This window comes from Macaca thibetana, chromosome 5 (genome assembly GCF_024542745.1).
Source record: "Macaca thibetana thibetana isolate TM-01 chromosome 5, ASM2454274v1, whole genome shotgun sequence".
Lineage (NCBI taxonomy): Eukaryota > Metazoa > Chordata > Mammalia > Primates > Cercopithecidae > Macaca > Macaca thibetana.
In genome coordinates this window covers 128,635,236-128,660,083 of record NC_065582.1, presented here as the reverse complement: position 1 = coordinate 128,660,083, position 24,848 = coordinate 128,635,236, and the positions used below count along the sequence as shown (strand labels likewise).

Sequence of the window (24,848 nt, the reverse complement as noted above, 5' to 3'; positions counted from 1 at the left end):
AAAATCAAGTGTTTCTGAGCAGCCATAGCTTCCCAGGGTGGGGCTCATTTACATTCCAACACCAGAGTTTTTGCTTTAAAGCCAGGCTTCCAATGCAGAAGCGAAGTCCTCCTTCAGTGACTGATGCCAGGAGTCTCTTTTTCTGTTTTTTGAGACGGAGTTTCACTCTTACCACCCAGGCTGGAGTGCAATGACACAATCTCGGCTCACAGCAACCTCCACCTTCTGGGTTCAAGCGATTCTCCTGCCTCAGCCTCCTGAGTGACTGGGATTACAGGCATGCACCACCACGCCCAGCTAATTTTGTATTTTTAGTAGAGACGGGGTTTCTCCATGTTGGTCAGGCTGGTCTCAAACTCCTGACCTCAGGTCTTGGCCTCCCAAAGTGCTGGGATTACGGGCATGAGCCACCATGCCCGGCTAGGAGTCTCTTGATCACTTGTGGAACATCAGTCATTCTATCAGTTTCGGTTCACACAAGTTTGTTAAGAGCTTTTATGTCAATGAGATCAGATGATATGCCACCAATACCGCTCTGCAGCTATCATTTGGGTTTCATTTTTTAAACCAGTCAGTCGAACTAAGAAGCAAAATGGTGTGAGACAGCTTAGCTTCATGCCTTCCAAAATCATCCATTTGTCCGAAAGCATACCTTACCACCTGTCACCAAAATGTGATCATTAAGACTGCTGGGGATTTTTTGGTTTATTTTTTGTTTTCTAACAAACATGCCTTTTAGGGGTTTGGCCTAACAAGGAGTGCTACCTTTTCCCTATTAACCAGTGACATTTTAATGAAGTCATCTATGGAGGGGTGCAGGTGAGGAAGCTGTTTCTTTTCCCATGTGTCTAGGGCTACCCAAACTCAGCTTGCTTGTCTATTCCCTATGGCCAGAGCACATTGAGCTAAGGGAGGTCTTCACCCAGCTGTTCAGCTTCTGAACTCACAGGTCTCTCCAACCCCAGGAAAAGTCAGGGGCCAAGGCTGGACACTGTGGGGAGAAGAAGAGGGGAGAGACAGAAACAGAGAGAGGAAGGTGTCTAATGTTTGCAGCCTTCCATTTGCAGAGCTGAACCTTCCAAGCAGAGCCAATGGGGTGCACAGTGTGTGTCTGGGAGGGGGAGGCTGCGTGGCTTTCTTGTGCCCCATTGTGTGTTGTGCTGTCCACAGCACCAGTAGGGACCCTCACCAGACAGCAGTCCGGAAGCCTGGCAGGCATTCCACGGTTCCCGGAAGGAGGCTTTTAAAAATGGTCACTCGGGAAACAATAAACTTAAGACACTTAATCCCCTTGCCCTCCAATCTAACTCTCTAATGGTATTGTTCTTGGAATAAAATATCTATTTATCATAGTTATTAATGAATGTGTTACATATTTGGAGTCCCCTGGTACTCTGTAGACACGAACAAGGGCTTTCTACACTCTTAATATGAAACGTGGGGTTTGTGACTTTACTTTTTTTGTTAAGTTTTTCATCCCGCTCTCTCCCTTTCTGTACCTTTTTAGGATACTGGGGTTTTTATGGAAGACAATGATTAGGGCTAACATTAGGGTATAAGATTAGGGTATTTATCCATCTCCATACAAAAAATGACTTATCCTTAACTCAGGAAATTACCTTTGATTTACATATATTCTCTAGGTTGTAATTCATAAGCAAAGGTAGATTTTTAAAATATAAACCAGTGCTAAATGTTTAATATCTATTTAGCTTTCCGATGTTCATTTCTGTTTAACTCCTTCAACCTTTATAAATTCGCTTTTTCTCTACCTACCTATGGATCTATATTTTAAAATCACTTGCATATACATTATATTTTTAAGTGATTGCTATAGACTTGTGTGATGATCATATTTCATCTGCTGAGTAATGTCATTTCTGGTGCTTTTATTCATCAAAACAGTACTTTTTATATTTATATTAAATGTTACTAATGTGTTATCTTAGTACAGGAAAATGTTTTTATGAAGACACTTTAGCTAACTGCTGAAAAAAATGGAAAACTCCAACTGGCTGTAGCCATTGGAAGAAAAAAACACATTCGAGGATGATTAACACAGATTTTGAATGACCTGTTTGCCCCATTGCTGTTTATCACTTGAACAGAATCACTGAGAACTGGTAAACACCTTCCTTTCATGAAGGTGTTTACATCCTTGAAATTAATGAGGTGGGAAAAGTAGTCTCAGAACCTCTTTAGATTTATAAAGAGAACTTTACCCATTTTCAGAATTTTTCAATGAAAAAACAATTTTAATCCAAGGGAAAATTACTTTCCTTCCTATCACAACAAAACAGGGTGAAAACACTAGTCCCAAACCACCAGTCTTTTATCCATCTTCAACTATTAAATCCTCAAGTTACAAATATGGTGACAGCAACCCCAAAGACAGGATGGTCCCTGAAGTATGTGTCAATTGATTTACAGTAAAATGAAATCAGAGCACAGTTTAGGCTTAATCAGAATCACACAGAATTACATTCCTAAGCATCTCAACTGTTGCTTAAATGTAGGTGCTTGTATTTATAATTCGACCTGCTCTGAAACATAAAGGATGAGAAGAGTGAGCCCACCAATCAATACAATTCAGTTTTGCTGTTGAAGTGCAATTCATTGATTCACCCATGTTGAACAAGCCTAAAAAAGAAAAGCTGCCTTCATATCCAAACGAGAAAGTTAAAGATAGTTTTAAAAATAAGTTAAAATTAGGCTATAAATTCTGAGATTGCATGATTGGAGGGAGCCAAGATATTTGGGCTGACTTGGTATTATTATACAAGTTAGCATATATATTTGTTGGCCTTAACTAAAAGTTACTTTACTCTGTTATCACTTGAGCTTCTCATCAAATACGAAAATGTGCCCGTTGCCTGAGAGGACTAGAGTCATTTGTCAAGCTCTCTCCTCCCCATGTACGTCTTTATTTATTCTTTTATATTATTTTGTCAGCATATCTGTTAGCCCAAAACCTTGGTGATTTCATCATAAAGGCCTAACTTGAACAACTTCCCTAGCTATCTTTAGTTTATCTTCCCAATACTGGCATTTCTGCCAACATCGACGGAGAAATAATGTCATCGAGAAATCGCTGGTTTAAAATGGACTTACCTTAAGGAAGTCTATGCCCAGGCAGGTTCATTGTCCTCAGTTATCTGTTGGACATTTCTGTCTTGCGTGACACTGGGCCAAGGCTGGCCCACCTCGGGAGCTTGGTGGCTTGGGGGAGGTGGCCTAGAGGCACGGTTCTGGCCCAGGAAGGATCTGCAGGAGCCAGCCCGAGGAAGGCAGAGCTGAGACACAGGTGTCTGACACCACAGACGCACCTCCGCTGGTAACCTGGGCTGCCCTGATTAGCCAAGCACAAAAGGCAGTTTGAATGACTGCCTCCTCCCGGCCAATCGCCGGCCGCCTGCCTGACAGGAGCAGGCCCGCTGATGTAAGGGGAAGTGCACTAGGCCAGAACCTGAGAACCGGTTTCCACCGCGCTGGCACTCCGGCTCCGGCGTGCATTCCCGCCGCCACTCGCAGGAGCTGCTTGTCGGGCTGTGGTGTCCTGCCCGTCCCCAACAAGTGTCGCTCTAGGGTCCTCTGACTCAGAAACACGACGTGCTGTGAAGACCATTAAAGCGAAGGTAAAGAAGAACACAGCGTCGGCAGCTTTATCTGCCCTTCCTCCCAGCCCTTGCCAGTCGGGTTTCTTTGTCGCTAATTAAGTTCAATTTTTAATTAGCTATGGTTTTTGCAAGCAACAGTTTCTTGCAGACGCTGGGAGAAGAGGCAGGAGCAATAAAGAAAGATCTTTCTACAGTCATTGTTCTCAACAATGAAATTCAGTATTATAAAAATCACAGACATAAAAATAGATCATTTATAATAAAGATGCTGCTCATAAAAAGACAAAACAACAACACCACATTGCATCTTAGAATTCAGCACAATGGGGTGCGATGCAGCCTGCCTTTGTAGATGAAATCATAACAGGTTTCCTAAACTCCATCCAGTTAGAGACTTTACTTAAATCTATCATCTGAGGCCCTGAAACCGCAATCCTTCACAGCTGTATGGATAAGTAGTGCTTGATTCAAGTTTGGTATTTGCCCCAGACTGTAGGGGTCAGCTTAACAGTAACCATAGACACAAAGAGAGAGAGAGAAAAGGCACACACAGAAAGAAAATGGGACTCCAAGAGTGTCTGAGTTTATGGGTATGTAAATGTATTTTCCTTAGAGCCATCATGATGGGAAAAAAAATTATAGAATACACAGACAATTTCTAAATTTCCTTGCGAAAGCATTGGAACAAGATTTGCAGGTAATTTTTAGGCATAGAAAGAAGAGAGAAAGAAAGCATGCCGCCCTCCCCACACACACAGAATTCTGAACTCACAGTGGCATTATTTTCTACAAGCAGTAGTAATCATTCCAGACACCGAGAAAGTCTGAAGCATCCTCAAGGTTATCATTGCATTTCAATGGTGATACTAATTTTATTGAAAGATTGTTCCTGTATTAACTGGAAAGTCTGTCGCTCCAGAATGTTCCACTTGAGTTGCAGAGATATTTATATCTCTATAATGTGAAATATAAGGAAATGAAATTGAGGCAAATGTGGGATAGGAATGGGGTGGGGTACAGAAACATCTTTCAAAAGAAGAGAAGCCTCCCACTAGATCTGGCATCATAGATGCATTCGTTCAAAAGTAGCCTCCTTTTTTCTTAGGAAAGCACAGTTCTTATCCCAGCTTTATGTTTTCCTCTCCCCACCACGCAACTTCCCCAAAACATCACAACAGAGTGGAATTTCCTCCCATCATAGGCTACTCCCAGCAAGCCAGAGTTCAAGAGCAGCCAGGCCATGCAATTCATTTTGAATATGTCAAATTTAATAACCTCCTGCTGCGGACCAGACCTCATCTCTACTATGCGGAATGATGAATGGTCATGTTTGACGTTTGTTTATCACAATCAGTTGGCTAGTATGGGAACGCCATTTCCGAAAACAGCAGAACATTCCCAGTAGTTTACAGGAGCCAGGAGTGGACTCATTCGTGTCACCAGTCACTTCCTCATAGTCCAGTTCTGTCCAATTTAAGCTCACTTCAGATCTACCTCTGCTCCAGATTTTCTGTGACAACATCCTCAACATTTTGTTGGCTCCGGGAACCATGTATATTGCATACACAGTCCTCATGGATGCTATGTTACAGTAAAAGAAATCTGTGTGACTTTTTTTTTTTTTTTTTGAGATGGAGTCTTGCTCTGTTGCCAGGCTGGAGTGCAGTGGCGCAATCTCAGCTCACTGCAACCTCTGCCTCCTGGATACAAGAGATTCTCCTGCCTCCACCTCCCAAGTAGCTGGAATTACAGGCATGTGCCACCACGCCCGGCTAATTTTTGTATTTTTTTAAGTAGAAATGGAGTTTCACCATGTTGGCTAGACTGGTTTTGAACTCCTGACCTCAGGTGATCTGCCTGCCCGGGCTTCCTAAAGTGCTAGGATTATAGGTGCGAGCCACCGCACCCAGCCTCTATGTCACTCTTTAGGGAAATTAAACAAGTAAAAGTTAAAAGCAATTAAATCACCTGTCCTTTCACAAATTATGAGATGAATAAGGAAAGCATTGCTATTTACAAAGAATGGATGCCTATTAATAATATTAGATTGAATGATATGAAATTGCCAAATTGCCAATATTTGATAATTTTTGGTCCACTACAACAGAAATTTCATGTGGTTCCAACCTACAGTTGGCCTATAGTTAGTAGTTACTACGTGTCAGTAGTTACCATGTTACGTTCTCTAATCATCACCACAATTCTATAAGGTAAATACTATAATTATTACTCCAACTTTACAGATGTGGAAACTGAGGCTTCGAGAAATTAAGTAACTTGTTGAAGATTTTACAGCCAGCAAGCAGCAGATCTGGAATGCACACCCAAGCAATCTGACTGCAGAGCCCACGCTTTGAACCACCACCCTCTGAGATAAAGGCTTTGAATTCACCAGCTTTGTGATTGCAGGCAAATTATTCAGCTTTTCCAAGCGTCAGTTTTCTATCCTCTGAAATGGGTACCTATCTGATGTGAGGACTGAAGGTGATGCTATGAAAAAGCACTTAGCATAGTGCTTGGTCTACAGGAAGAACTCCAGTGTTACCCAGTCGTGGTGGTATGGGCTGGATGATCGCTCTTCCTACCTTCATCATGACCTGAGGTGAGAGCATAGCGCATGACCTTTCACCCTTGGGTGGTTGGGTGGCCACTCGTGGACAGAAGGATGGTGAGGTCTGGGGTCCTCAAGTCTGGAGATTATGCCGTCCTGAGTCAGTGCAGACTACTCTGGTGCATTGGATGTTCTTTACACTGGAATGTGCACCAGCTCCCCTCATTTAGAAGGAAGACCGTCCACACCACGCTGCTCCCCCAGCCCAGTAAGATCTGCCCACAGCCCTATCTTGTATTTCCTCCTTTCTCCACATCTGAGTTCTAGAGAGCATTCAGACTCAGCTGTGATCAAAAACAAACGCATCTGTTCCTCATGTGGAATGCTTTCACAAACATCTTGACTTGTCACTTTCTCCCTTCCCAGATTCTTTGGCGATCAGTTGCAGAGGGTTAGGCCATTCTTGTTGGAAGAAGTAATGATGATCTAATCTGGAAGCAGTGCTGTAGACCCTGCTGTACACTGGACCAGAAGGGAGGGGACTTTGCTTTCCCTTCTGGCTCTGCCACTGATTAGCACGTGACCTTGAACACGTTACTTATTGTCTAAGGCTCTGTTCGTCGTCCTTGGAGGAGGCCCCTGGTCCAGAACATCACTCAGTGTCTTCCTAGTCTTAATATTTGTGGTGAAGAGAGGATAAAAAGGAATATACTAGATGAGTGTTTGAATATGGTGCTTTTATTTTTTTCTCTCAAAGCTCATCTACTCAAGCACATCCTGTTTTCTCCTAATTACCATTTTATAAGCCTAAGGCAGGAGAGTTTTATGTTACTCTCTTGATGAACTGCAGACCAAGATGAATAGCCTTGATTTCTGAACACCAGATTTCTGCTGGTATTTTTCCTTAATGATTTGCACATGTCCTTGCGAGGTGCTTGTTTGGGATTAGAGATGAAGTTCCATGGTGGGAAAGCTGCACAAAATAATGAAGACTGATTTCTTTGCTCATTTTGATTTTTTTTTCTGTGTCTGTCCGTAACAGTGAAACTATTCTCTAGGTGTTGTAAGGTAGATTGACTTTCTGTGTAAGGCAGGTTTAAATGTGCCTGTAGGGCACAGGCATTTAAACTCCCAGGAGGAACTTAGGAAATTTATGAATGGGGGAGATAGAAACAGCCTCTTGAACTCTTGGTCTGGTTTTCTTTTCCAAGAGCACTCACCAACTTCTAACACACTGTTTCATTTACATATGTATTGTGTTTGTTATTTATTGCTTCTACTCACAAGAATGTCAACTCTATGAGACAGAGGTGTTTGATTTTTATCATGGCTGAGTCCCAAACACCTAGAGCAATGGCTGGCATTTATTAGGTGCTTAATAAATCAGCTTTACAAAATATGCAAAAGATTCAGGTAGAACAGGTGTCCTGTACATCTAACTTTTGGAAGTCACACTGCATCTTTAGAAGGAAGAGGGATTGTAGAATAAATCTCAATGGCGAGGGTAGAGACCAGGTCCAAGATGATGATGATGTGTTAGACAGTAAATGAACTTTTGTGGGGTTCACGATTAGTTTAGCCCAACTCTGCAAATTCCCACATACAGGTTTCAGGCTGAAAGAAAACTGGGCAGTGAGCCTAGATAGAAACTCAATAAGCTCAGTTTCTCCCTTCTAGCCCATTTTCATTTAATTTCCTGGGAAATTGTATTTGTTGAACTCCAAGTATGTCTGAAAGAGTCAGATCCTTGAAAACGCTGTAAGGGAAGCAGACACACAGCAGCTGAGCCCAATGCTCATTTTGCACTCAGGCAATCATTTTTTATCCCAGTCTGATGACACCCTAACTTTAACAAGTTTGATGAGATAATGGCTCCAGGCTTCTTAGTATCATAAAAGATGTCAGTTAAGTCCAAAGTAGTATTATACAATACCTGTCCGGTATAATAACTGTAGGACATAAACCACTTATGATATAAAAAAGGCACACAAATGAAAATGACTGGCATTACAGATGAGAATCAACACATTTTTTCAATTTAATTCTGCTTCTATTCTGCTGGCCTAAAGTAATCATATCCCCCTGTTCTTATTTCTCTCTTTCCATATTCTTTAATTCTTTGGGGAAACCAAGGTATTTCTTCACAAGAATGTTACTGGCCAGAAAGTAGCAATTAAAGGCATTGAACTCAATCATCCCTTCAAAGTCCCAACATCCCAGACAGTGAAAACCAAGTTACCATTTAGTGCTAAGAATAGGAGGTAAAGGAGTTACATTTGGGTTCACAATTCATTCTTAGGAATGAAAAAAACCTCTTGGAGAAAAAGCATTGTGGAACACAAACTATAGCATTATTAATGATTCATTTCAATCTCTGGGACAATTACACAGCTAATATAAAGAATAAATAAGGTGGAAAGGTAGAAGCACGTATCAGTTACATTTATATAATTACATATGTACTTAGTAGAGTACATATGTAATGTTTACTAGGCATCAGGCAGGATACTAAGTACTTTACATATTTTAACTCTCTCAACCACCCCACAAGGGAGGTACTATTATTATCGCCATTTCCCAGGTGGAGAATCTCAAGCACAGAGAGATTAAAAACTTGCCCAAGATCGGCCAGGCGCAGTGGCTCATGCCTGTAATCCCAGCACTTTGGGAGGCCGAGGCTGGCAGATCACCTGAGGTCGGTGTTTGAGACCAGCCTGACCAACATGGAGAAACCCCATCTCTACTAAAAATACAAAATTAGCCAGGTGTGGTGGCACATGCCTGTATTCCCAGCTACTCGGGAGGCTGAGGCAGAGGGTGCAGTGAGCCAAGACCACACCATTGCACTCCAGCCTGGGCAACAAGAGTGAAACTCCATCTCAAAAAAAACAAACAAAACAAAACAAAAAAAAACTTGCCCAAGGTCACAAAATTAACAAGTGGTAGTAACAGGATTTGAAGCCAGGTAACCTGATTTCAAGTCATATGCTCTTAAACACTACTGCACATATTGGATTTACTGCAACTTCGGAATGGGACATAGACGGCATGTATGATGCTTAGCAGCTTTGGGTATTTTTCCGGGTAGCAGAATTCTCCTTAGTGAGGATATGCCACACCTTCCCCAGCCAGATATCAGCAGAGGGGATCAGTTGAATGGCGCCAGCCAGCAGTAATGAGAGAGGTTGTCAAGCAATTAGCCTGATGATAATTTGGTATAATAAAACCTGCTTCAAATCATGATTTAAACTGACAGTGAGGAGAACATTTTTCCTTTCACTTTCATAACTCTGCATCTTGTGCTATAGTAGAAAAGGATGGTTTGAATCACAGTGGGACTAACAGACCCATTTGCCATGAAAAGAAATGTGACAGGAGATATGTACAAACAAGTAGTCAGCACAGGATGCAGGGTTTTTCATTCACTCAACAAGCATTTCATGAGTGCTTGCCACGGACTGGAGAGATCAAAGAGAGGAAGACACAATGATTCCCTCCCCCGGTTTAGGATTAAAAATCATCAACCAGTTCTCCATTGGAAAAGACAGCTTTGTCAGTTGGCTGGAGATGAAGAAGATAACTGGCCCACCAGTGTCAGCGCTACCAGGCTGGCAAACTCAAATGCTGACTAGACCAGGCAGGTGGAGTAAATGAGCAAAGCAACAGGTGTAGGATCACAGGAAACAGTGGAGCCCCAAGGCAAACTGGAAAGAGAATACCTCATTAGACGTGGGTGCGTGCAGCTCCAGCTCACTGCTGCCAGATCGTCTGACTTCTCCACAAGCCAGAAATCCAGATTATGCAAAACTTCCAGATTTTTAATGTGGATTAAACAAACATCTGTAGATCAAGTACTTGTGTAAGTGTGTTTATTTATTTACTTTTTGAGACACTCTGTTGCCCAACTGGAGTGCAGTGGCATGACCACGACTCATGCAGCCTTGACCTCCCGGGCTGAAGCAATCCTGCCACCCCAACTTCCTGAGTAGCTGGGACCACAGGCAAGCACCACCACACCCAGCTAATTTTTTTTTTAATTTTTAAAAATTTTTTGTAAAGTCAGGGTCTCATTATGTAGCCAGGGCTGGTCTCAAACTGCCAAATTGCTGGGATTACAGGCGTGAGCCACCATGCCCAGCCAGATGTCATTTTTTAATTCTCACAAAAAACTTTATTAAATTCAGTGAGACTTGTTAAAAATAAAATCAACTTGCTTTAATGGTGGATTTGGTATGGGTAGGTCTTGTGATCCTTATGAAATCATTTAAAAATTTTTATTAAAGTGTAACATACACAGAATGGATAAAGTGTACTAATCTATGTAAAGGGTAAAAATGATATAGAACATTTCTAACACCCACAAAAGGTTCCATCAAGACCTTTCCAGCTAATTCCAGACTTTCCAGCCCACCTTGGGTCTACATCATAAATGAGCTTTGCCTGTTGTTGTCTCGTTCAAATCTTAATTATGAGAAACTGATAACAGATAGAGTTGCATCAGGTCTGAAAGAAATAAAACTGTGTTCAAATAAATAAGGTACAACCAAAAAGAGTGATGGTAAACTCAACAACCCCATGCAGTTCACAAAGTTAGCCGAGAGCTCTGGTGATTACTGCCTTCACACACCTGTTCTGTCTGATAACCACCATCTCTTGTGCAGTTACCATATGCCAAGTACCTGCTTGTCACTCTGCATAGAGGATCTCATGTAAGTATCACAAAACCCCCTGAGATACAAATTTAGATAAAGTTTCTTCCAACTGTATAGCTAAAGGAAACTGAGCCTGTAATAAGTTATGAGGCTAGATTCACACAGCCAATAAGTGAAAAGTCCAGATTCAAAGGCAGGGCTACTCCAAAGTTCAAGTACCTTTCCATTGCACTACATAGCCTCCCCATAAAATTAGGGGTGTGTTTTCTTAGCTCTTCCACAATGATAAACTTCTTTTCTTAACCAGGAGCATAATAAACCTTATTTAATTTAGAATCTAAATTCTGAATGATTTACATTATAAGGATTGGTGGAGGTGTGGGTTATTAAAAGATGACATTACCTAGGTACTTAAAAAAAACTTAATGAACACAGTAAAAAGAAGAGGGAGAAAATATATCACCATCTTTTATTAACATAGGTATTATCTACCTTTATTTACCTAAACCAATTTCCTGGGGCTTATGGAAACATTGTCTTATATGAATATAGTTTTGAGAAAGGTGGCAGAATTTGATGTTTAAAGATTCTTCTCCCTCTCAGAAAATGTATGAAGCACGGCAATAGAATTAGAACAGTGGTGGCTGTAGATTTTCTTATAAGAGGGGCTAAATGTTGGCAACTGGATTGTGAAGGAGTTATAGGGGACTTGTCTTGAAGCTGTGCTATGCATAATAAGTTCAGATTTTACCTAGACTGGAGCATTTTTCTAAAGATTCTTTAATTCATCCTTTAACAAGATTGAGAAACATGAATTGTTATTTTAAAGAATATGATTTTATTGGGTAGGCAAATAAAATAGGAGGTGGAGGTATTGTTCTAAAGCCTCACCATCTGCCAATTCCAGTCCCTGTCCTTTATTGCTGCCTCTGGGGAGGCTGGAACTATTCACCTGATGCCAAATGATTGGAAGAACAGGGCAATGAAGGGACTTAGAAAAATTCCTAGTTAACCAATGTACTGTTGACAACAGTACACAGTAAACAGTAAACAATCAGACCCTCTCCAGCACCTCATCCCTTTGGTGCATGGGGAGAAGCTGATTTGCCAATATTTTTAATGTGGAAAGATATAGACCACTAGGAATTAATTTACACAGAGGGCTTTTTAGCCTGTGATATGCAAAAATTTCAAGTATAGATTATCTTTTATTTCAACAGACACACTGACACCAATTTCCCTTTTGGAATGCTAGAGTCAGATCTATTTGACCAGCTCCTTCTTATACTTTAGGTAGATTAGAAATTCAGTTAAGGTTTGGTGAAATACTCATGTTTACCAGGAGCATCTGTTCCAGTATTCAGTTCTGAACCCTAACCTCTGGGATTACATTCAATGGATAATCAGCTGAGTTGGTCATGTCACCATTCATCAAATTAATACCTATGGCTTCAACTGTTTTTAACTCAGGTTTTATTTTTGCTTTAATCACCAAAGTCCTTTATTTTTATTTTTAAAAATTTAATTGTGATAAAATATTTATAACAAAATTTACCATCTTACCCATTTTTTATTTTAACATTTAATGTTTAATTTTTGTGGTTATAAAGTAGGTGTATACCTTTATGGGGTACATGAGATGTTTTGATACAGGCAGGCAATGCATAATAATCACATCAATGAAGAATGGGGTATCCATCTCCTCAAGCCTTCATCCTTTGCGTTACAAACTATCCAGTTACATGATTTTAGTTATTTTTAAATGCACAATTACATTTTTATGGACTATAATCACCTTGTTGTGCTATCGAAGAGTAGGTCTTAGTCATCCTATCTTTTTGTATGCGTTAACCATCCCTACCTCCCCACCAGCCTCCCACTACCCTTCCCAGCTTCTGTAACCATCCTTCTACTCTCTATGTCCATGAGTTCCATCGTTTTGATTTTCAGATCCCACAAACAAGTGAGAATATGTGAAGTTTGTCTCTCTGTGCCTGGCTCATTTCACTTAACATAATGATCTCCAGTTTGATCCATGTTGTTGCAAATGACAGGATCTCATTTTTTTAATGGCTGAATAATATTCCATTGTGTGTAAGTACCACATTTTCTTTATCCATTCATCTGTTGATGGACACTTAAGTTGCTTCCAAATCTTAGCTATTGTAAAGAATGTTGCAACAAACACAGGAGTCCAGATACCTCTTTGATGTACTGATTTCCTTTCTTTGGGGTATATACCCCACAGTTGCATTCTTGGATCATATGGTAGCTTTCTTTTTAGGTTTTTGAGAAACCTTGAACTGTTCTCCATAGTGGTTGTACTAATTTGCATTCCTACCAACACTGTACAAGGGTTCCCTTTTCTCCACATCCTCACTAGTATTTGTTACTGCCTGTCTTTTGGATATAAGTCATTTTAACGGGTGGGATGATATACTATCTCATTGTAGTTTAGATATGCATTTCTCTAATGATCAGTGATGTTGAGCATGTTTTCATATATGTTTGCCATTTATATGTCTTCTTTTGAGAAATGTCTATTCAGATATTTTGCCCATTTTTAAATCGGCTTATTAGATTTTTTCCTATAGAGTTGTTTGAGCTCCTTATATATTCTGGTTATTAATCCCTTGTCAGATGGGTCATTTGCAAATATTTTCTCCTATTCTGTGGGTTGTTCCTTGATTTCGTTGATTATTTCCTTTGCTGTGCAGAAGTTTTTTATTTTATTTATTTATTTATTTTTGAAACAGAGTTTCACTCTTGTTGCCCAGGCTGGAGTGCAATGGCACAATCTCGGCTCACTGCAACCTCCGCCTCCCACATTCAAGCAATTCTCCTTCCTCAGTCTCCCGAGTAGCTGGGATTACAGGCATGCCCCACCATGCCCAGCTAGTTTTGTATTTTTAGTAGAGATGAGGTTTCTCCATGTGGGTGAGGCTGGTCTCAAACTCCCAGCCTCAGGTGATCTACCCACCTCAGCCTCCCAAAGTGCTGGGATTATAGGGGTGAGCCACTGCGCCCAGGGCAGAAGCTTTTTAACTTGATGTGATCCCATTTGTCCATTTTGCTTTGGTTGTCTATGCTTGTGGGGTGTTATTCAAGAAATCTTTTCCCACTCCAGTGTCCTGGAGTTTCCGCAGTGTTTTCTTTCAGTAGTTTCATAGTTTGAGGTCTTAGATTTAAGTCTTTAATCTTTTTTTTGAGATGGGGGTCTCAGTCTGTTGCCTAGGCTGGAGTACAGTGGTATAGTCTCGGCTCACTGCAACCTCTGCCTCACGGGTTCAAGCAATTCTCCTGCCTCAGTCTCCCAACTAGCTGGGATTACAGGTGCCCACTACCACACCTGGCTAATTTTCATATTTTTGGTAAAGATGGGGTTTCGTCATGTTGGCCAGGCTGGTCTCGAACTCCTGACCCCAAGTGATCCACCCTCATCAGCCTCCCAAAGTGCTGATGCAAAAGTAACTGGTGTAAAAGTAACTGCAGTTTTTGTCATTACTTTTATTGGCAAACACTGCAATCACTTTTGCACCAACCTAATAGAAATGCTACTGATTTTGGTATGTTAATTTTGTATTCTGTGACATGACTGAATTTGTTTATCAGTTCTACTAGTTTTTGGTGGAGTCTTTAGGTTTTTCCAAATATAAGATCATATTATCTGCAAGTAAGAATAATTTGCCTTCTTCCTTTTTCAATTTGGATGCCCTTTATTTCTTTCTCTTCTCTGATTGCTCTAGCTAGGACTGCCAGTACTATGTTGAATACCAGTAGTGAAAGTGGGTAGCCTTGTTGTGTTTCAGATCTTAGAGGAAAGGCTTTCCATTTTTTCCCCATTCAGTATGACACTGGTTGTGGGTCTGTCATCTATGCCTTTTATTATGCTGAAGTATGTTCCTTCTATATCTCATTTTTTGAAGGACTTTTATCATGAAGGGATGTTTATCATGAAAGGATCAAATGCTTCTTCAGCTTCACTTGAAATGATCATATGATTTTGTTCTTCATTCTATTGAGATGATATATAGTATTGATTGATTTGTGTATGTTGAGCCATCCTTGCATCCCAGAGATAAATCCCACTTGGTTGTGATAAATGATCTTGTTGGTGTACTGTTGAATTTGGTTTGCTGGTATACCCGTTTTTTAAGGGTATACTTCAGTGGCATTACGTGTATTCCCATTTTTGTATATCCAAAGTCCAGAACTCTTTTAATCTTGCAAAGCTGAAACTCTGTACCTACTCAACAAAACTCCCTAATCTCCCCTCCCCCAACCTGTGGCAACTGCCATTCTACATTTTGTGTGTATGAATTTGACTACTCTGGGTACCTTATACAAGTGGAATCATTTATAGTATTTGTCTTTGTGACTGGCTTATTTCACTCAGCATAATGTCCTTAGGGTTCATCCATGTTGCAGCATATATCAGAATTTCCTTTGCTTTTAAGGCTATAAATTTCTTTTTTTAATCATAAAATGATTTGAGTTTATCTAGCTAATCAATCAATTAGATTAAGAGGGAGTATCCGGTCTGTCTAATAAGACTTTAGTCATGAAAAATGGTAAGAGAGGGGTTGGTAGACAGGGAGAGAGAAAATTTTCTGAAATATTTAATGCCATGGTTCTTTAGGGTGCATCAGAATCATGGGGAAGACTTGGTAAATCAGATTGCTAGGCTCAAACTCCAGAGTTCCCGATTCATTAGGCTTAGAGTAAGGCCTGGGAATTTGTATTTTCCAGAAGTTCCTGGGCATGATCACACTTTTGACAACCATTGTAACCTATCCAGGGTTAGGCCTAGAGGATTCTAATTGTCAAAATTTTTCCATAGTGCAAAGAAGATACCCCTCCCAACTAAGACAAGAAGCTTGGAGTTATAGAAGTAGGCAAGCACAGAGAAGAGTGAGAAATAGTGAGAAAACCCAGCCTCCAAGATCTCAACAACTTGTGGGAATGAGGGAAAAGATGGTGGCAAGTCAAGCTGTGAGGACCAAGTTCTGATTTCTCTTCCAGCCTCAGGGAGGAGAGGGCAAGTGTGTGAGCTAAGTGAGGAGAATGTCAAAGGGCTCAGGGAACCTTGGCTCCACTGCACCATTAGAGACCCTAGGAGAAGGTCACTGGAGTAGGTCTGGCCTGGCTCAATTTCAAGGTCTCTAGAGGTCCAGACAGAAGGAAGACTCTCAGACATCAGACAGCAACCAGCAGACTTGCAAGGAGGCAACTATGGTGGGGTGAGATGATCCTGGGATGGGCCCTGGGTCAGGAGTTGCTGGGATGAGAGTTTGGCAGATGCTAAGTTGTCTGAAGCTAAGGGGAGCTGAGCAGAGACTGAATCTGTAAGTGGGGGGTTGCCAGCAATCCCAGGGGCATTGCCCAGGCCATGGCTGACCATGGATTTACCAGCTGCAGGATTCAGCGTTGGAGGCCAGCAGTGGCTGGGAAGGCTATGGACAGAGCCAAGGGACCAGGGGAGATGGTGCCAAAGACCTGCACTCACCACTGCTCCAAACCCCCAGACACTGTTTAGCAAGACAGTTGGGCAGTGGAGAAAAAAGATGACATCTGGGCAAGGGAGGATTTTATTTCAGACTGAGCCCTTTAAGGGACTATTCAAATGATTGGACCAGGTGAGCTTTTAACTTGGCTAGGAATAAAAATAAAAAAAATAATAATTATTATTATTATTATTATTATTGCCAACCAGCAGAAGTGGGTTTTTAAAGAAGACAAGGAACCTACATTTTTTCTATACATATATATTGTCCTGTGACTAGATTTGGTAGATAAAACTGGGTACCTATTTTGACTAAAATAAATTCATTCATTATCAGAAATTCAAATATAACAGGACATCTATATTAAGTGTTAAATCTGGCCTTGCTGTGCCTGTTCAGGGCAAGTAACAGATCTAAATCTCAATTTTATTGGGTTTCAAGCTTGTGTTCATATTTCTTTTCTTTTTTCTTTTTCTTTTTTTTTTTTTGAGGCAGTGTCTTCCTGTCACCCAAGCTGGAGTGCAGTGGTGCCATCTCAGCTTACTGCAACCTCTCCTCTTGGGTTCAAGCAATTCTTCTGCCTCAGCCTCCCAAGCAGCTGGGACTACAGGTGTGTGCCACCATGCCCAGCTAAGTTTTTGTATTTTTAGTAGAGACAGGGTTTAACCATGTTGACCATGCTGGTCTTGAACTCCTGACCTCAAGTGATCCACCTGCTTTGGCCTCCCAAAGCGCTGGGATTGCAGGCGTGAGCCACTGAGCCCAGCCTGTGTTCATATTTCGTAAACAGTTGGGTAGCAGAGAACACTAGTTCAGAATAAAACTCTTCCTACCCACAATCCATAAAGGGGCAAACCCATACACTGTTATACTGCTAGAGCTGCCCCTGAAACATGCCAATCACTTTTTTTCCAGTATATTCAAGATTCAGATATCTACATTTGAATGATCACAATATCCCTAGAAAACAACTTCCAAAATTATGAAATGAGCCTTTAAACTATATATACTATTAGGATATCTGACGTATCCTCTGTCCCTCACCTCTCTGGCCCACCATCATTGACCACTAAGGTTTCCTACCGACTGCACTGGGAAGAGTCCTCAGGGGAAGTGTCAGTCACACAGGGAGATCTCAGGATGTCCCAGAACATGCAGGCTGCAGTGGCCAAGGTCAGCCTTTAAGATTACTTTCTGCCCATGACCTGGAGGTCCTGTCACCTATCACGGTATACAGTGGTCCACCTATCTATACATACATAGCTCCAACCAATTTGTCACTGAGATTACACCACTGGGAACTCACTCTTTTATGGTAAGATGTTGACAACCTGCAAAATTGCCTTTTAAAATATGAATAGTAGCTTTATTATTCCCATCGTATGTTAGTGTAAGATTGTATTGTTCTCAAAGGACATTTACTATGCTTAGCCATGTCAAAGATTAGCAAATCATCTCCGAGCAAGGCTCCGAGGGAGTAAGAAATGCAAAGGCAAGTTTGGATGAGGAGCCAGGAAAGAGGCAGATGTGGAGAAACAATTCTCAGGAAGGAAAGATTTTAGGGAGATTGGGCTGGGGGGGCGCAGTATGGAGGAAGCAGAGAGAAGATGGGAGTAGCCTGAGTGCTTCATTAGGGTGCGGTTAATAGCAGAGCACAAAGACAAATCTCAACTTCTTCAGAAGCTATATTTGACCCACACAGAACCCATCCCACAATGGACACAGAGACTTCTAGATCTGTGAATAAGTACTAGTAAGACTAGTACAGAATCTCACCATCAGTTATCAAGCTTCCACTATTTGGAAGAGAAATGATAAAATCTTATTGGAAGTCTCAACTATTCTCTTACAAAATAATGAATGTTCCAACATTTCAATATTAATCAGGCATTTCAACCACTTATAAAATCACAGGACAAACTGTGATTGGAATCAAGCTGTGGGGTTTTGCTTTGTTTTGTTTTGAAAGGAGTGTAGAAAATGATGAGCTTGTGTTCATGTCTTGGTGCACTCTAAAGCCTCTGTCACTTCTCTCTTCTTGCAGTATTGTTTCTCCCATTTCTATTTTTATTGGCATGTAAACTTGCTAATGTCAAATGAGTGAGACAAGACGGGAAGGTTAATTTATTTAGGGAATGTGAATCAACACTACTGGGAAAACAAAAGGCCCCAGTGTGTGCTTTCTTTAAAGCAAAACAAATAAAAGCATTGGCTAAGCCCAACTCCTGTTCTCCCAGAGGCTGAAGAACACATATTGGTTCAGGGATTTCAGCAATCAGTGAAAACCAGCTCATCTGAACTAGTTTTTACTGACATAAAAGTTTGGGCTTTTGCATCAGATAGACTGGAGTTTAAATCCACATTTATATATGTATCCCCTTGAGAAGACTGCCCTCTTGCAAGTCTATCTCCTCATCTGTAAAATATAGTAGTAATAATCCCTATTACTGGGGTTGTGAGAAAAAAATCAAAGAATGAAAATGCATAGACACCCAAAGCTAACATTTTGAGAGCTTACTAGAATTATTTATTTAAAGATAGCAGGCTAAGTTTGCAAATCAAAATTGTTTCCTGTAAGTAGGATCCTGAATTGATACCAATAGGTCCACTTCTTCAGAACTTACTAGGAATCCTATGAATGTGAATGCCCAGTGATCCAGTCCAATCACCTCATGTATATTTAATGTCAAGTGCCCCCATTCTTTTACCCCATTTCTTAATTTTAGAATGTTAATCCCAAGAAATTGTAATTCTAATACCACCCACGTAGTCTGCTCACTTAGGGACTGGGACGGGAACGTGCATGAATTATTACACAAAAGGAAAAGACCTCTCACTGTTGCAGGGCTATCCTGAAAATAGCAAAGATAAGTTTGCTTTTTGTCAGCATTATCTTGAAAGATCCTAAAATTAAATTTGCAGCTAGATGATGCTTTGTAACCCACAAGTTTGCAAAGAGGAGAAATGCAAGACAGTTTAAACAAAACAAAAGAAAACACAGTGAGTCTTAAATTCCTGAACATGAGCTCATGTTTCTATTCATTGCTATCTTGTGGAGTGACTCCGAGTTTTTGACTTCTGCCCCTGACTTTGAGACAGTGATGGAAAGGTGACGAGGAATCGTGAAGCAAATATTGAAAGGGCCTTGAATCCAAACACGGCTGGATTTGGTGGGGATGCCACCGAATGCACACCAGCCACAGCCCCAGGTTGCATTTTTTCAGGAATTCCCACAGACTGATGTTGGTCCTCATGCCTCATCAAGTCAGCACTATTGTTATGAAGGTGTCAGATGTGAAACTGTAAACAGAGTGACATGGAGGCCATTCCTGTTTAGTGACCTGTAGCAGAAAGGCCTATTTTTAGAAACTGCTGCAGGTTGCTCTGCCCTTGGAAAGGTGGCAGGCTGAGAAGTACTGGTGTGTGTGTGTGTGTGTGTGTGCATGTGTGTGTGTGTTAACATTTCTGAGCATTTGGGTTGTGTTCTAAAATGTTTCTGAAGTTCACAGAAATAAAAACCATCCCCAAACTTTATTTGAAGTGGAAAATTTGAATTTTGAACTTTACCTATGTATCAAGGCCAAGAAAAGGCACGATGCTAGAGACTTTCAAGAATAACCATGGAGTTGCTCAAATGGACACTGATCTCATCCTTTTGTCTCTTACATGGGCCAATGAGACAGGGAAGATTCATGGGGTTGACCTCACCCTGCCAGAGAAGAGCCTATCCACTCCCTTAGGGCTAGAGACTGCAAGTTTCAGTGGGTGTTAGAATCACTTGGCATCTATGTTAAAAGGCGGGCCCCCCTCAAGACAGTCTTATGTAGGAAGAAGTACAAAGGATTTGCAAGTTAAATAGACACCACAGCCGTTTTGATGCAAGTTGTCTGAAGTCCACACTTTGAGGAAAGAAAAACAACTGTTGTAGGAAGAAGCTAGGAAAACTGGAAAGATGTACCAGAGAGATAAGGGAGAATCATTCAACAAAACATGAACATCTCAAATTATCCGTTTCCTGCCATCAGTAAGAGAGAAAATATCATAAGATTAAAGCAAAAAGGAGCTCTGGCTTTTGGAGTTTTACATATTCATGTAAGCCCTGAGAGAGCAGGCTTGGCTGGTGCTAGAAAGCCTGACTTCTCTTCCTCATTCCGCGGTTTACTAGACCTGTGACCTAAGGCTAAGTCCTTTCATTTCTGGGTGCTTTGACCTTCATAAAGCAGGCAGCAGTTTCTCCAAAATGACCTCTCTGGAGGTCAGGAGAGAAGCTTTGCCAGTGACCTCTCACCCATCCACCCCATGCTAAAGTTTTATATCCATTGTTATTAGCAAGTCACCTTTTCCCATTGCTTTTCTCTCCCCTCTGACAAAGTGGATTTCGGTCTAATTTTAGTTTAACTTTCACTGGTGAGAAACATAAGCCCCAAACCCTCCTTGGCTGGATCTGCTCTTTTACTCCATAAAACAACTAACAGTATGAAAAAGCCACTTAGTGAAAAATAGAAATGCCTCCATTTAGCACATATTTGTTGAGAACTGGTGCCAGCACCTGCTCAATAACTATGGTTGAACTTATGAATGAAATGATTGATAACAGTGTGTCAAACCTAAGGCTGAGTTTTTTTCTATACACAGGTTGTCTTTATAGCTACAACCTCCATATGAAGTGTGGATGGTTGTTTTTACTTCCCAGACAAAAAAAGTGAGAGGTGAAGTCGTTGGCCAAGATCTCACAGAACGGTCAGGGTTGTAAATCAAGTTCTATCAGATTCAAAGCCAGTGTTCCTAACCACTGCACAGCACTGCCCCCTGAGGGGTAGGAGGTGGGAGTATTAGAAACAAATCCAAACCTCCAAATAACAAGGTGACTGCAAAGAGTGCCTATTCCAGTGAGACTTGAGGAAGCTGAGGACACAGAGAAGGGTGGGTCCTGCTACAAGAAGCACCCCTGAAGCCAGGCTCCTGGGGACCTCACTCCCGAACAAGGGCTGGGGACAGGCTACCTTACTAAGAAGAGACACAGGAGCATTAAGGCGGGAGGAAATCAGATCGATCTCATTTCACAGAGGGAAAAACAAACTTCGAATATGATCCTTCTTTGGTAGGGGATACAGGGGAAAAGTGTGGTCAGTTAGGTGATGAAACTATTGATCATATTCCATAGGGAATAGGAGGGAAAATAAATGCAGACTGCCTGTCCAGCAGCTCTTAATGCAGGAAAAATAACTAACCCTGTTGGATGATGTAATTAAAAACAGCCAAGATTTAGACAGCAATTTATTATACCCATGAAGGGGAAACTGTTACTATCCCCACTTTACAAGTCATGAAACAATGGCAGAGGGCAATTAACTTGTCCAAGGGCCCTCAATAGTAGATGTTGTAAAGCTGAGAGGCGATGTCAGGCAGCCTGGCTCGGAGCTGGCTCACCAACATTCAGTGAGCACGTTTGTGTGCCAGGAACCATTCCAAGCACTGGGGATACCACACCGAACAAAATCCCTGCCATCGAAGAACCTATATTCTAGTGTGTGTGAGAGAGAGACAGGTAAAAAATAAAGATTAGGAGGGTGTGAGGATACAGGAGAAAGGGGACTGAGATTTAAAATGGGCTGTGCAGGGGATGCTAACATTTGAGCAAATACCTGAAGGAAGTGAGGGAGCAAGTCAAAGGGGATAATTGAGGAAATTTTTAATTTAGTTAAAAAAAAACCCAAAATCCTTCAGTACCATGTAACCAGCAGTAAAAAACAATGGGTCTCTTAATTATTTGCTTCTTTAAGTTACGAGGGTGAAGGACATATAAAATGTCTCCCGAGAAAATTCCATGAAAGATTGTTTTAGGTGTCCAGGGCTTGTGGGCCCCTATTTATTTACAATGAAAAAGTAATAGTGGCTCATCCCTAAGACACACCTTTAAAGAAAGACTCCAGAGAATCTTTTGTGTTACTTATTTACTTTTTTGAGATGGAGTCTCACTCTGTTGCCTAGACTGGAGTACAGTGGCAGGATCATGGCTCACTGTAACCTCTGCCTCCCGGATTCAAGCGAGTCTCTTGCCTCAGCCTCCCAAGTAGCTGGGACTACAGGCACCCACCACCATGCCTGGCTAATTTTTGTATTTTTAGTAGAGAGGGGGTTTCACCATGTTGGCCAGGCTAGTCTCGAACTCCTGACCTCAAATGACCTACCCACCTCGGTCTCCCAAAGTGCTGGAATTACAAGTGTGAGCCACCGCACCCAGCCCCCAAAGAATCTTTTAAAAATGCTCCTTAGCATCACAGTCTTCATGAAAACAACATAGCAACCTTCCTACATAAACAATAAACACACTAACCAAGCAACCGTCCCCACATTATAATTTTACACATCCCACCCACTAAGCAAACACAGCATCAGACTCAAGTTTGACAGCAGAATAAGAGGGGAGTAGAAAAATTGCATTTTTCAAATGCACTGACAAACTGTACTAAGTAATCTGGCAGCTAGTCTACAGACAGCGGCACAGGCCTCTAGACTAGGTAATACAATTAGACAAACATTTTAGCTACTGGCAAAAGCACAAAGATGCTAGTCTTAGAGATATAATTTTGCCAAAGACTAGCGAGGCTCTTTAGCACTGCCACGTGCGAAGATGCCTGAAGCAACAGAACCATGAGGAGACAGGTGGTAACAAATACATATTTGAGGTAGCCATCTTAATAAACAACGATCAAAAGAAAAAGAACCCACAGTTCATCGCAAGTCAGATGGAGCCAGGTGTTTCCCTTTGCCTAATGAAGGCTAAGAGCCTGCTTACTGCTCTCAGTAACCCGCAAACCTATACTTTAAGATTCTTCTCCAGGACCTTCATAGGACACTTGTGATCTTAGAGCAGTTAAATTAAATAAAACAGAAAAACAGAACAGGACGCAGCTTGCCAGGACCTTTGAAGATCTGATTTTCCATTAAGGATATGTGGAGGGGGTGGTATTTAACAATCCTTTATGGAAACCATTTCTCTACCCCTTATTCTCAAGAAATGGGAGATTTACGCTAACGCTATGCAAAGTGTGGTTTTTGAAACATAGGGGGCTGATGACATAAATGAATACAGTTGTAGCTCTGTATTCATGGGGGAATTGGTTCCAGGACCCCCTCATAGGTATCAAAATCCATGGATGCTTAAGTCCCTTGTATAAAATGATGTCATATTTGCATATAACCTATATACATCCTCCTGTATACTTTAAATCATCTCTGGATTACTTATCATACCTAATACAATGTAAATGCTATGTAAATCACTGTTGCATTGTTTAGGGAATATGATAAGAAAAAAAGCTGTACATTTTCAGTACAGATGCAACCATCCATTTTTTGTTTGTTTGTTTGTTTGTTTTTGAGACAGGGTTTTGCTCTGCTGCCCAGGCTGGAGTGCAGTGGCCCAATCACGGCTCACTGCAGCTTCAATCTCCTGGCTCAAGCAGTCCTCCTGTCTCAGCCTCTTGAGTAGCTGGGACTACAGGCACGCACTACCATGCCCAGCTAATTTTTGTAGAGACAGGGTCTTGCCATGTTGACCAGGCTGGTTTTGAGGCAGACATGGGCTCAAGGGATCCTCCTGCCTTGGCCTTCCAAAGTGCTGGGATTACAGGCATTACTGTACCCAGCCCTTTTCTTGAGGAGCTTTTAAAGTTTCCAATACAGGGCCACACCCCCACATCTATTAAATTAGAATCTCTGAGGCTGGGCTTGGTGGTTCACACCTGTAATCCCAACACTTTGGGAGGTCCAAGGTGGGAGAATCATTTGAGACCAGTCTGGGCAACAAAGCGAGACTCCATCTACAAAAAAATTTAAAAGAATTATCTGGGTGTGGTGGTGTGCACCTGCAGTCCCAGCTACTCCGGAGGCTGAAGTGGGAGGATCTCTTGATCCCAGAAGGTCGAGGCTCTGTTCTTGCCACTGCACTCCAGCCTGGGCAACAAGTAAGATCTCATCTCAAAAAATAAAGTAAAATAAAATAAATTAGAATTTCTGGAGGTAGGAGTCAGGAATTAGTTTGTTGTTGTTATTGCTGTTTTAAAACTCCCTTTGTAATTCCAATGTATAGCCCAATTTAAGAAGCAGTAGCTTTAAGCCATTTTGATTTAAGGATTCAGAGTTCCAAATATTTGGTTCATCTTCTAAATGGGAATCATCCAAACTTACTTGTTCTAGCTGATGCATCCAAATTTAAAATTGGGGGGAAAGATTCCACCCCAACTTTTATGTGATCTCAGAACTCAGACCTCATATCCTAAAGGCTCAGACAGATATTTGAGTGCCATTCTTTTTTTTTTTTTTTTTTTGAGACGGAGTCTCGCTCTATTGCCCAGACTAGAGTGCAGTGGTGCAATCTCAGCTCACTGCAACCTCTGCCTCCCAGGTTCAAGTGATTCTCCTGCCTCAGCCTCCCGAGTAGCTGGGACTACAGGCACCCACCATACCCGGCTAATTTTTTGTATCTTTAGTAGAGACAGGGTTTCACTATGTTGGCCAG

The 24,848-nt window shown here is 41.4% G+C and overlaps 1 protein-coding gene and 1 long non-coding RNA gene across 8 annotated transcripts in view; one reads left to right on the top strand and one right to left on the bottom strand.

The window, feature by feature from the left end:
* The window catches only part of SHROOM3 (shroom family member 3), a 350,091-nt gene that overhangs the window by 194,372 nt on the left and 130,871 nt on the right, over positions 1-24,848 (bottom strand). For 3 of the 7 annotated variants that reach the window (XM_050790817.1, XM_050790816.1, XM_050790820.1), the window contains exon 1: positions 3,112-5,904. The exons of the other annotated variants lie outside the window; for them this stretch is intronic. The gene's annotated coding sequence lies outside the window, so the exon portion shown is untranslated. Of the gene's footprint in view, positions 1-3,111; positions 5,905-24,848 lie in introns of those variants that run through there. 7 annotated transcript variants of the gene reach the window in all.
* The window catches only part of LOC126954879 (uncharacterized), a 32,779-nt gene that overhangs the window by 690 nt on the left and 7,241 nt on the right, over positions 1-24,848 (top strand). Inside the window, exon 2 of the long non-coding RNA XR_007725744.1 lies at positions 5,861-6,219. This is a non-coding gene — a long non-coding RNA (uncharacterized LOC126954879). The remainder of the gene's footprint in view (positions 1-5,860; positions 6,220-24,848) is intronic.